A 12,248-nucleotide genomic window follows, 5' to 3' on the forward strand; every position below is an offset into this window, starting at 1 on the left:
ACTTATCACATTACCAAGGAGCTTGAGGTAAGTACAAGAATTTGTGCAAAAAAAGAACGTAACTTTTTTCTTGAATTCATCATAGTACTGACTAAAAATATGATTTTCATGTTGCTATATGAGTACTAGTTTAACCAAACAATGTATACACAGAGCTAGTTAGTTGCATGAGTCCGGGCTCCAAGATAAGAAGCATGGGTGGGGTCAAATAAGAGCCCTAAAGAACCTTGTTACGCTCTAACTGTGAATTTTTCAAAATTTTCCTTTTTAGTTTTACACCTTGTGAGTTAAACTTAATTAATTATTTTATTTAAGTTTTGGCCTCAAGAGCTAGCCAAGCCCATGATATCCTCAAACTTAAAATGGGCTGAAAATTCTCAACAACCTCACCATTCAGCGGGTTGGGTTGAGCTGACCTCAAAAACAAGTCCATTTTGACGGCGCTCCATTCAGGTGGAACTAAAAGAACTTTTTTTTTTTTTTTTTTTGTGCGAAGTGTCCTTCAAATTCCCTATTGGTCTTTAATTTTTGTCTCTCAAATTGGTGGTCTTTAATTTTCGCCCTTTCTCCCACATCTGGCCATGAGGTTGGAGATTCGAATCCCATTTCAAGAAAAGAAAAAGATAATTTCGTAAGGTAGAATTAGAGAAAGTTAGGCACAGTTTGGGCCAAAGCTTCTTATACAGACGTAATTTTGCCTTCAGGTATAAGGCAAAACTTTGCCTTAAGGTAGAGTTTTGGCATGCCTGAAGGCAAAACTCTACCTTAAGGTAGAGTTCTGCAGGCAGAGTTTGCAGTATTTTGAAGGCAAATCTCCGTCTTGCGAATTCAAACTCTACTTTATGATTTTTTTATTTTATTTTTGACTGAATAGAAAGGTTCGAACCGAAACCATTACAGCGAAGGGCAAAAATTAAAGACCACCAATTTAATGGACAAGAATTAAAGACCACCCAAATGGAGCTCCCCGCTAATTGCCCTAAAGAATAGGCTCAGCATGCTAAAAACTTAAGCAAATTAAATGAATTGGATAAGTATCAAATATAGAAACTGAATTGGATAAACATATATAGGAGATATAGAGTAATGACACAACTCGGCCAAAAGTTCCAATCACAAAGTAACTAGCAAGTAGCAAGCAAGATTTTCTTTCCCTTGAAGGGAATCCCTCCACTTTTTGCAAATTTATTGAACAAAACGTCAAAAACCTATTATTCCATAGTCTATGGAAGAAGAGTTACTAGCATCAAAAAACATACGATTAATTGGTAATACTATGCAACATAATATAACATGGTCCAAATTGCTTCATGCCCTTCATGCGGAACCATTTTGATGATGAGATTGCATGCCATGGTAACTTCCATGTACTAAAAAAAAATTGATGATCGCTTCACATGTAAGTTGTCGTTTTTATTTTTTATTTTTTACAGAAGTTTCAACTGGTATCTGAACTGTTTATATCACTACTAGTAATTTAGCCTATTGCAGCAGTAGAATCAAGATGGAAGATCATTGAATTGTACTAGTAGATAGGCTTCTATATACTATTATATATCATTAATTTGCAGTAAGAGCCTTTATCTGAACAGGATAAGGCCAAATGTATTGTCACTGAATGAGTTGAAATTGAACTTATTAAAGTGTGTCTCCCGAACCTACTTTAAAATTCAATTAAAGTAAACTAAGAAAGGGAATTGAGAAGATTACACAATAGAACTTTTAACTAGACCTCTTTATGCTCTATAAGGAAATCCACTAAAAAGTTATTAAGAGAGGGAAGAGGGGGAAGAGTATCAATTTGAAGCAGGGCTAGCTTCTTATACGTATGTATATTAAATTTTGAATACGTTTAGCACGTGTAATTCTTGATTTGGCCACTGATTAGAAGTAGAAATTTCCAATGGAAATTGGTGGTGATGGGTGCATGAGAAGAGGATATGAGTGAATTACACGTTGTTGATTGAGATGGTCAAATCATGGTGAAAGATATGTTACATGCTAGTCTGCTGGAGTATCTTGTCTTTATAAATTAGTATTCATTTGACTTATATTTCTTCTTGTTGTGGTTGATTTCCAGATACAATGCATGCATGCGTGATCTAGTCTATTTCCTAAAAGAAACAAAAAGACTTTCTGGGATTCTTCATTAGATAGTGCTTCTTATACTTCCAGATGAATGTCTTTTCATCATTAGAATCTATTTCCACTTTCAGGGCTCACTCCTAAAAGAAGTTATTTATATTCCCCGTTCAATTTATGTGACCTTATTTTTTTCCCAGTATATTCAAAAAAAGAATGATCCCTCTAAATATGAAACGGTATACCTTAAACCTTTCATTTTATTATTAATGACAAGCTTTTATAATTACACAAATGTAATGATGTGCATGTTTACGACCACAAGTTGTAAAAATCTTATACCAGGCCACACAAATATAATACTATGATGTGCGTGTTCCAGAACTTTTTATTTTCTTTTAGATTTTGTGCCCGTTTAAACAGATTCACATTGTAAAATGAAACGGATAAGATTACTTCTTAAAAGGTAGAAGTAGAACTTTGCAATATGTTTGTTTTTCTTTCTTTATCAAGGAAAGTTAGGGAGGCGTCTTTTAAGAAGCTAAGGGACTGCACTTGCTTTTCTGAAAAGTAAGTATATGTCTTGCTTACGTTTTTTAAGGTATGAAAATCCAAGCCTTAATTTGCTCGTACAAAATTATGCTGTTCTATTCTTTGATTGGTGCTCCGGTTCTTTTATTTCTATTCCAACTTTCTGTATGAAGCAATTGTGGGATCAAAGAAATAAATTGGAAATGGTAGAATCTATTTTATTTTATTTTTTAAAAAAGGTTTGTGCATATTTAAAGAAATTATTTTGGGGAAGAAACTTCAAGACTTAGGGGCCCTAAGGTTTTAAAGGTGCGAAAAACTTTTTGTTAGATGCACTTAGGTGATTAGTTTGAAAAAATTTACTCCATCTATTTAATTCAATTTGTGTGAATTTTATTTTTTTAGTCTGTTTTGAAGAAGATGATTCCTTTCTAAATCACCAAGATTGTGAGAAGGTTTCCTCGTTCTCTCCATTGAGAGTTTAAACTTTTGAGTGGTAGTCCATATTATTTTAATATTCTTGCAGCTTCGATTAGAAAGGAATATTGTGTCAAATTTCGATGTTTCACCACTATTTTGGGCACGCAAAATAATTATTAAAGTTCAGGTCAAAAGAAATAGCGTTCTATTTAACTAAAAATATTTACCAGTTCCTACCTTAAAAAAGTATTTATGAGTCAGTCGAATCATGAATAGTTTTTAATCCCACTATTCACTCCTAGAAATACATCGTTATCTGATGTTACTTCTTTGATCTATAAACTTATTCTGTATATAATAATTAATACGTAGTAATTAATTTAAAGGGAAAATAACCTTCTATGACTATTTAGCAAAAATAATATATCCGAAATGGCCTAATTTGTACCCTTACTTCAAAAGCCTATTGTATATTTGTATCCTCACTACAATTGAAAAAATGTTGTATATTGTTGTATACAATTGAATTTTCTTGGATATAAACATATCTTATACATTATTATACACTCTATACATTATTATACACTTTTATACAAGGGTGATACACTGTCTATTCCAGATGTATAAATTTGTATATTATTGTATAATGTTGTATATTGTGAAAAAAAGTAATAAGTGCCGGGTGTAATTTAAATGGCTATGCAAATGTAATTTTATATGCTAGAATGTACATTATTGAAAATTCCCCTAATTTAAATGCATCTGTGTCGGCACTGAGAGCAATCGGTGGACAAAAAGTAGTGGTGAAAATTTAAAAGGAAAAATGGTCCAAAATTAATGCATTAATAAAGCCTGTGAACATGTTGGAGGTAAACGTGCAGCTTCAGTCCCACTATATTCTTCATGGGAGCTTTATATAGTGTTATGAGAAAGTGATCATACTATTATAGAAATTAATTTATAAGTAGTGAGGTCTAAACAGTTGGCAATTAATAGCCAATCAGATTGATGTAAAGGCTTCCCCAACAACTAATTATTTTAGGTGCTTGAGTGGTGATATTATGACACTAAAGATGATCAAAGTGAAAAAGCCCTTAGAAGAAGAATCAAAGCATGTAATTGGTCCTTTTGCCAATTTGCTAAAAAGAAAGCAAGCAGGTGCTAAAGTATCAAGAAATTGCTTATACATATAATGGTAAGAAACATTGGGGAACTTTACACAAAGCTTGTGCATATGAAGGGAACAAATACACTGGGGATCTTAAAGTCTTGTGCGGCCATAATAATAATTCATGGCCATAATAATAATTCATTATAAGCCTCTAATGAAATGCTCCTAAATTCAATTTGTCCCTCCAATTAGTAAATAACTGAAGTTACCAAGGCAACAAGAGATAAAAACTTCATCATTTAATTTTTTAAATGATATTATTTATTTTTTTAAGAAAGAAAAAAAATTAAAAAGAATCATGTAACCTTGATCGATGTTTTACTAATTTAAATTATTCTATCTTTTTTTTTTCTTTCACGTATTATAAATTAGACTTCAATATACATTCCTTTCACGTTTAGGAGAAATTAAAAAAAAAAAAAAAAAGTAAAAATGAACCTACTTTAATTTGTTACTTGTTTAAAATTTTACTCAAATTTCTCACATCTATCTTAAAGCAAAATTTATATTTAAGAGCACAATATATTCCATATTGACAAAAATGCCTAGTTTTATATTTCAAATAATAGGAAGCCAATCTTTTATCTTTGTCGATCAAAACTATTCAATTGGACAATCAATTTATTTTCAAGGGATAAAAAATTCTCTAATTTTTTTTTTTTAAATGATTGATACTCAATATGAATGCTAGATGGCCTTAGGTATGTAGAGAGTTGAATTGGAAAAAAAAAATGAAATTTAATAAATGCATATTAAAATATAGCACCATTACAAATAAATTACCCTAACAACAATTCACATGTAAATCATTCTTAAAACCATAAAATGCTTACTTGTGATAATTAAAGTTATTTTCATGAGATAAAATTCGGAATGTTTTGCCTACTACCTTGGTTTAGAAGTTGTAGTAAATATGAATAAGTTAATGTTTCAAAATCAAGTTTGCACCACATTCTAAGGCATTAGTATGTAAACATTGTTTCATTTCTCTCGATTATTACAAATCAGCCATAGCAAAAAAGACGAAAAAGTGTGAAATTGAGAATACAAGAGATGGAGATTAAAGACGTTCAGGTTCTTATCCTCGATCTTCTGTTCCCTTCAAAGCTATTGTTATCTTCCTGCAACTCCTTTCTTCATATCACTCACTATTTGGTTGCTCCATCATACTATTTTCACCGTATCATAATATATATAGTTTGCAAGATTACTATTATTTTCTCTCGAATAAAGCTAAAACAAAATATTAAAAATATAAAATACAAATCAATCATAGCAAAAAAGACGAAAAAAGTGAGAAATTGAGAATACAGGGGATAATTGAGATTAAGGACGTTAAGGGATTAAGTCTTATCATGAATCCTTGGCCGTTCGGTCCCTTCATAGCTATTGTTATCTTCCCGCAACTCCTTTCTTCATATCATCGACTATTGGTTGCTCCATCATACTCATTTCTTCACCATATCATAATATATATAATTTGCAAGATTACTATTATTTTCTCTCGGAATAAAAACTACAAACAAAATATTAAAAATATGTGTTACAAATCAACCATAGAAAAAAGACGGAAAAGTGAGAAATTGAGAATACGAATTAAGGACGTTAAGGTTCTTATCACGGATCCTTGGCCGCTTCTAGTCCTTCATAACTATTGTTATCTTCCTACAACTCCTTTCTTTATATTACTGACTATTGTCAGCTCCATCATACTCATTTCTTCACCGTATCATAATATATATAGTTTGCAAGATCACTATTGTCACGCCCCGAACCATGGCCTGGGCGTAACACGTGCACGGCCTCGCTGTACGTGTCCGAGCGAACCTCATGGCTTGCTTGTCAGCATGGGCATCAAAACAATATATCTATATGATGCAATTTAAATGAATCATGAAAATAGAATTTGCGGAATAAAGTCAAATTATCTCATAGCATGAAAATTCATGAAAACGTAATAATGCCGCAAACACGAAAGCATAATCGACTTCGTGAACTAATATCTCGTCTATGAAACCTCTAAAACATGTCCGAATACTAACTACCAGGATATGGCCCCGGACTACCATAAACTCCATGCCAATACAGTTCCATGTTGAAACCAGACCGAGAGAGGGGCTCACCAATAAGTCAGATAACCGAGGTGATCTGGCTAACGCAGTGTATGCTCACGAAAATCGGTATACCGCACCGTGAAGCGCAGGCCCCGGCAAAAGGGACATTGGTACATGGTGAATAATACTAGTATGTAAAACTTGTCGAAATGAAGAACATGGCACAACATAGGTATAGACATGAAGGCGAAACCGAATGTAACCCGAATACGAGTATGAACGCGAGTAAAGTCTCGAAACGGTAAATCAATGGAAATGTGCGTATATAAAACCGTTTGTATACGCGGGGGAATGCTATAAGATAACCGACAACATGGTGCAGGCCAACTTGCGTCCTACCAAGAACACTCACACCTTGCCAGGGATATGAGATTTAAGTAATATTAGCATGTAAGGATCCAAACTCGCATAACGAAGGTGTTCGCCTCCGCCGACAACCCTTATCCTACCGGTGGCTACGTAGTTTCGGGCTATCCGAGCCTTTCCTTGCTAACTAAGCAATCCCAAAAACATGAACATGATATAGTTGGCTAAGCCCATGATTTTCGTGAAATAACTTGTAAATAACTTGTAATCATGATTTCACGAAATAACTTGTAACATGGTTTCATGAAATATCTTGTAATATGGTTTCATAAGATAATTTGTCATAGTATTGCAAGCATGTTCTTGATTCGTACGCAGTAATAGCAATAGTTCATAATTATATATATAATCGACTTGAAAACATGCTTGTAACTTGCTACATAAAATCATAAATTTCATATAAACATAATGAGAACACATGAGGAAGAATTCATGATTCATGGATTAAGCTAGATTCCTAATAACCGTAATGAAGATTAGGAATACAATAACGAATGTAGATACAAAATTCATAGACATAAATACATAACTATGGGCTACTAATATGTTGGGTTTAATGCTACAAGTTTAACTGGGATGGATATCGAAAGCTAGAGCATGGGAAGAACGTAGAGATTCCCACATGTGGATGGAAGTGCTACATCCTTGAGTACGACTCCAAAACTTGAATTAAAGACTTGAGCTTTGGAAGAGATTTCAAAATCTTGAATTCTTGAACCTTGAGATGGGGTTTTCTTGAAAACCCTAGTTTAGGAATGATGATTTTTGTTTAGATCATTAGAGTATATGTTAGAATTGAGTTGGAATAATTAGAGGAGTAGGCTTACCTTGGTGTTCTTGATGATGGGGAGAGGGTGAGGTCGTTCTAGGCTTGAAGGAATGAAAAACTAATGATTTGAGCTGGAGCATGGACGAATATATAGTGTTATGGAAAATTGCGCTTACGTCCGACACGATGCGCGTCGTATTTTGAAAGACGATCGTCCGTATTTTGAAATACGGTCCGTTATTCCGTATGGAATTATGTACGCGTCTCTTCGCAAATGGCCATAACTCTTTTGCCTACGTACGTCCGTTTCGACCCCCATAATATACCGTCGAAAGGTATTTCAAAGCTCTACAACTTTCATTAAGGAAGTTTTCCCAATTACAAATACGTTTTGAAATACGGGCGTATTTTGAAATACGATCCGTATTTAACAATGTAACATCCAAATGTCAAATTCCGGAATGCTCGGAAAATCCTCGATACCAAATTTACGTTTTGGAAATACGGCCGTATACCGAAATACGGTCCGTATTTAACAACGTAACGTCCAAATGCCAAATTCAGTAATGTTCGTAAATCCATGGTAGCATTTACTTGATTTACGACCCGTAAAATGCAAATCACATCGAGCCTGGCCAAGGTAAACCCCATCTTCTGTTGGCTGGAAATTCCAATTCTCACATCCTTCATCTACTTCTCTAAGTCTAGGATCATGGTCAAAGCTTAGGTTAAAGATACGAGGTGTTACAACTATTAATTTTCTTCATTTAGTAAAAAAAAAAAAAAAGAGAGGCTTTGTAAATGAAAGGTTTTAGAAACTAAAATGTGTTATTGCATTTACAAAATTTGCTGTACCACCTTATATATGGAAGTTTCATTTCTAAAGTTTAATTTACATATTAACTATCTTAGGTAATTAATAGCATTAACAAGCACATTAATGGGGAATACCAACGTCGGTGTTTTAGTTAAAATATGCTTGTTGAATTAATAACACAGGAGAAGAGCTAGCAATTTCATAGGTAGTAATAAAAGGCCTAATAAAAATTGAATATAACAATAAGCTTGTTATTATATGGAATGGGAAAAGGTTGGGGAGTAATAGTTCAGATTTTTTAGTACAATAATATGAATTAAAATAGGTGAGAAAAGATAAAGAAAGGAGAAGAAAAAAGATAATCTGCGATGGAGGCGGCAGGAGGTCTGTAATAGAATTATGCCTTAGTGGCTTTTATATTATATATTGATTGATTGATTTTTACACCCATTTAATTTCCCCTTTCTTTTGCGAGCAATTGATAGATCTTATAAGATTTCGATGTTAGAGTTTGCAGATAACGTACGTATAAGAAAGTTAGTCAATCACTTCAAAAAACGAACGGCAGATAAGTCTTCAATTATATATGTGAAGTATGAGTCAGTAATCTAGAGAGAGAAAAAAACATATGTTAGAATGTCTCACATTGATGGGAGAGATAGGTTATCTTGTTGTCCGCTTATATGGTACTGATCAATCCTCATCAGGGGATGTAGGCTTTAAGTTACGGGTTCGGCAAAATAAAAAATTTGTCTAAATATTAAGAAATTTGTTAAATATATACAAAAATTAATCATGTCAGGTTATTAACACTTCGCATCAATACTTATGGTGAGAAGCACGTAAATTAATCTTGATTAAAGCATAAACAGCATAATGAATTAAACTTTTAGAATTGGTATTCGTCAAGCGTCGGCCTGCATATGATAATGTATACTCATCCATGCTCTTGATTTACTCAATCTTAAACCAGGCTAAATGGGTGCCAGTAAATTCACTTATAAATAGTACCTTAGTGGTGAGAAATCGTATAATAATCAATCAGTGTAATTAAAGCACGATGAACTATTCTGATTTTGCTAATAAGTTGTCAAAGTTTTAATTCCTCTTAGCTTGCTTTCTGGTGACCATTAGCGAAAACGAAAGACACTGCCAAAAAATTAGACTACTATTTGTCTTTCTCAAGAAAACCCTATGTTACCAAACTGATAGTGCACGAAGGGGAAAAAAGTACATATATCTAAGAAAGTGGTCATTGAATATCAACTTTATAAATGGAATTTATGTGAATGCTTATGCGTTTATAAAGGAGTTAATTATACCGCTAAAGCTTTCTGATCTAAAATTGGATTAAATTAATTTAATATGTTCAAATTAAAATTACAGTAATTCGAATTTTTAATAAAACATGCATTTAAAAATATTGATAAAAATTTACATAGTTTTGATCGCGAAAAATGAAAAATGCCACATACATTAGTACATATAGAATAGCAAAAAACAAAATTAAAAAGCATAGTCATTTAATCATATAGATGGTGCGCTATCAACTCGCGTAGTGGAAAACAATAATGGATAGAAGAGAGGATATGGTTCGTTTTGGGTCCACATATGATCAACGTTCTAGATTTCTAATTACTTATTGCACAAACTTGAGCTAATCAATTTTCAGTTCATATGAAAACAACAAAACATATAACATCTAATCATTAATTATTTTTATTCAAGATTAAACTATGCATCGTCTTGGTATGAAAACAACCACACACACAAACGTCTAATCGTTGATTGTCTAACATCAAACATAGCCAATTATTTGTTTGCAATTCAAAGGTTGAATTGCAAATCGAGCCATAGTTTCAATGAACTTTGTAATCTTACTTATTGGGGAAAAATCGAAATTGTATCTTTACTGTGTTAGGTCATTTTGTCCAGTAACAATCTTATATCTTATATTACCCTCAGATGCCTGAATTAATGCAGGTTGTACCTTTGAAGCAATAGGCGGATCAACTTCAATAGGCGGATCAACTAATACTCTTTTGAATTTAGTCTGAGCCACCCGATGCGAGTACTTTCATAAATATTTAAATAAAAGAATTTAAACTTTTTATAATGTAAATAATTCAATAATTTTATAAAATAAAAGCTGGGTAAGCCAAAAAAAAAAAAAAGAGACCACTTAACGTATCTCTACTTTTTAGCTGCCGATTGATAAACTAGACTTTTTTGGGTTTTAAAGTCACAAAGTGATGGACTTTAAAGAGGAAGGGTGAATTGGGAAATGGAGTGAAATGAAATTTTGGAAAAGTAACTTTTCCAAGTGAGCATTCTCCCACATTGGTGATGGAAAGTGATATGTGTGTGCTTATATGTAGAAGCACGTCTTGTTTCGTAAAGAGTTGAGAAAGAGGACCTCACATAGCTATTCTTTGTCGCTCGACTCGGCAACCGGATTTGGATTTGGTCAAATGATCTGAATGATTGATAATTTTTTTGGACAAAATTTATTTTTCACTTTCATTATTTAATTTTCTTTTTCCTAATATTAATTCGCGCATTATTTAATTATTTAATTAATTAGCGAAATTTAATATTATATCCCGAAAAACGGTCTTAACGCTGGCACGTTACCATTGATCTAATAACACGGTGCCTTTGCATCTTTTCAATAGGTATAAAATTTCGGAAACCGCCTCGTTTTACCTATACAAATAACGAAATTTTTACTCTACGAAAAAAAAAAAATACGATCTTTCATCATTTTCGAAAACGGAAAAAGCATTAAATGTCGTGTGATTACACCGTTGAGTTGAGTTATTTGAAGTTACAATTTCGATTGCCAGTATTACAGAATAGAGTTTCGTTCTATCCTGGGAGGAATTAATCCAAATCTTGGGCAATTGTCAGAGGACTAAATTTCTTAAGAAAATACAATTTTCTGTGGGCTTGAAACTACACTTTCGTTCTTATATTTTCTGGTTTACAGTTTATACGTTTGATTATAGGGATAACAAATTTAACAAGAAATTTTAATTGGCCTCACTTGCACTCCACTTTTTCATAGCCAATGATATCCCTAGAAACTAACATGGCTTAAATTGGGATTATCTTATTGGTCATTGCTTGTAATAGCAACTTTGACATGAGGACAGAGGATAAAGACAACTTCAAAATTCTCAACTACTTTCAATAAATTCAGGAAGAGATTGGTTCCTTCCAAGAATAATCGTAGTAGCATTAATTTTGCGGCCGCCTTTCTTATGAAATTCTCAGCTTAAATTGGGTAAAAGGACAATTTTTTCTTTGACGTCTGCAGTCTGTCTTTCCCAGTTGATAAATAAAAAAATAAAAAACCTTTTTGTTATAGTAGTAATTTTTGGTATATAGTTCAATGTCACCATAACTCTTTTTCTTTTCTTCCCTTTCCTTTCTAGCTATATTCAGGAACCTAAACTTAAGGGGAAAAAAGGTTTAAATGCTTGAGTAGATCTTCTACAAGCAGTGTTTCTCTTTTATTTTATTTTTTCTTTGCCTCAACGAATTGTTGGGGCAAGGGAATTTGTTTTTCTTTTCCTTATTTGTATCTTAATTAAGGTTATTAAATTATACTACTACGAGTAACAGGCTAATTTTCATTAGAGGTGAAGAAATCTTATCTATATTTTCAGGACTCAAATTCGAAATTTATAAGCAATATGACTTAAGTATGTCGAAAACTTCAAATGTAGCTCGTTGAAATTATGGCCAAAGCCGCAATCTTGGAGTCAAAGGAAGGAAAACAAAAAGGACCAATAGATATAGAAGAAAACTTAAGAAGAAGAAAATTATGAGTGCAGCACCGTAACCGGTGGTGGCGGCTGCAAATTCATTTCTTCAAAAAGTAAAAAGATGTCCTTACATGCACTATCAGCGCGTGGCTCACTAACTAGAAGAAGAAAATATGACATTTGATTTGCAGGCGTGTACATTTATTTT

This window comes from Lycium ferocissimum, chromosome 5, assembly GCF_029784015.1.
Source record: "Lycium ferocissimum isolate CSIRO_LF1 chromosome 5, AGI_CSIRO_Lferr_CH_V1, whole genome shotgun sequence".
NCBI classification, from domain to species: Eukaryota; Viridiplantae; Streptophyta; class Magnoliopsida; order Solanales; family Solanaceae; genus Lycium; species Lycium ferocissimum.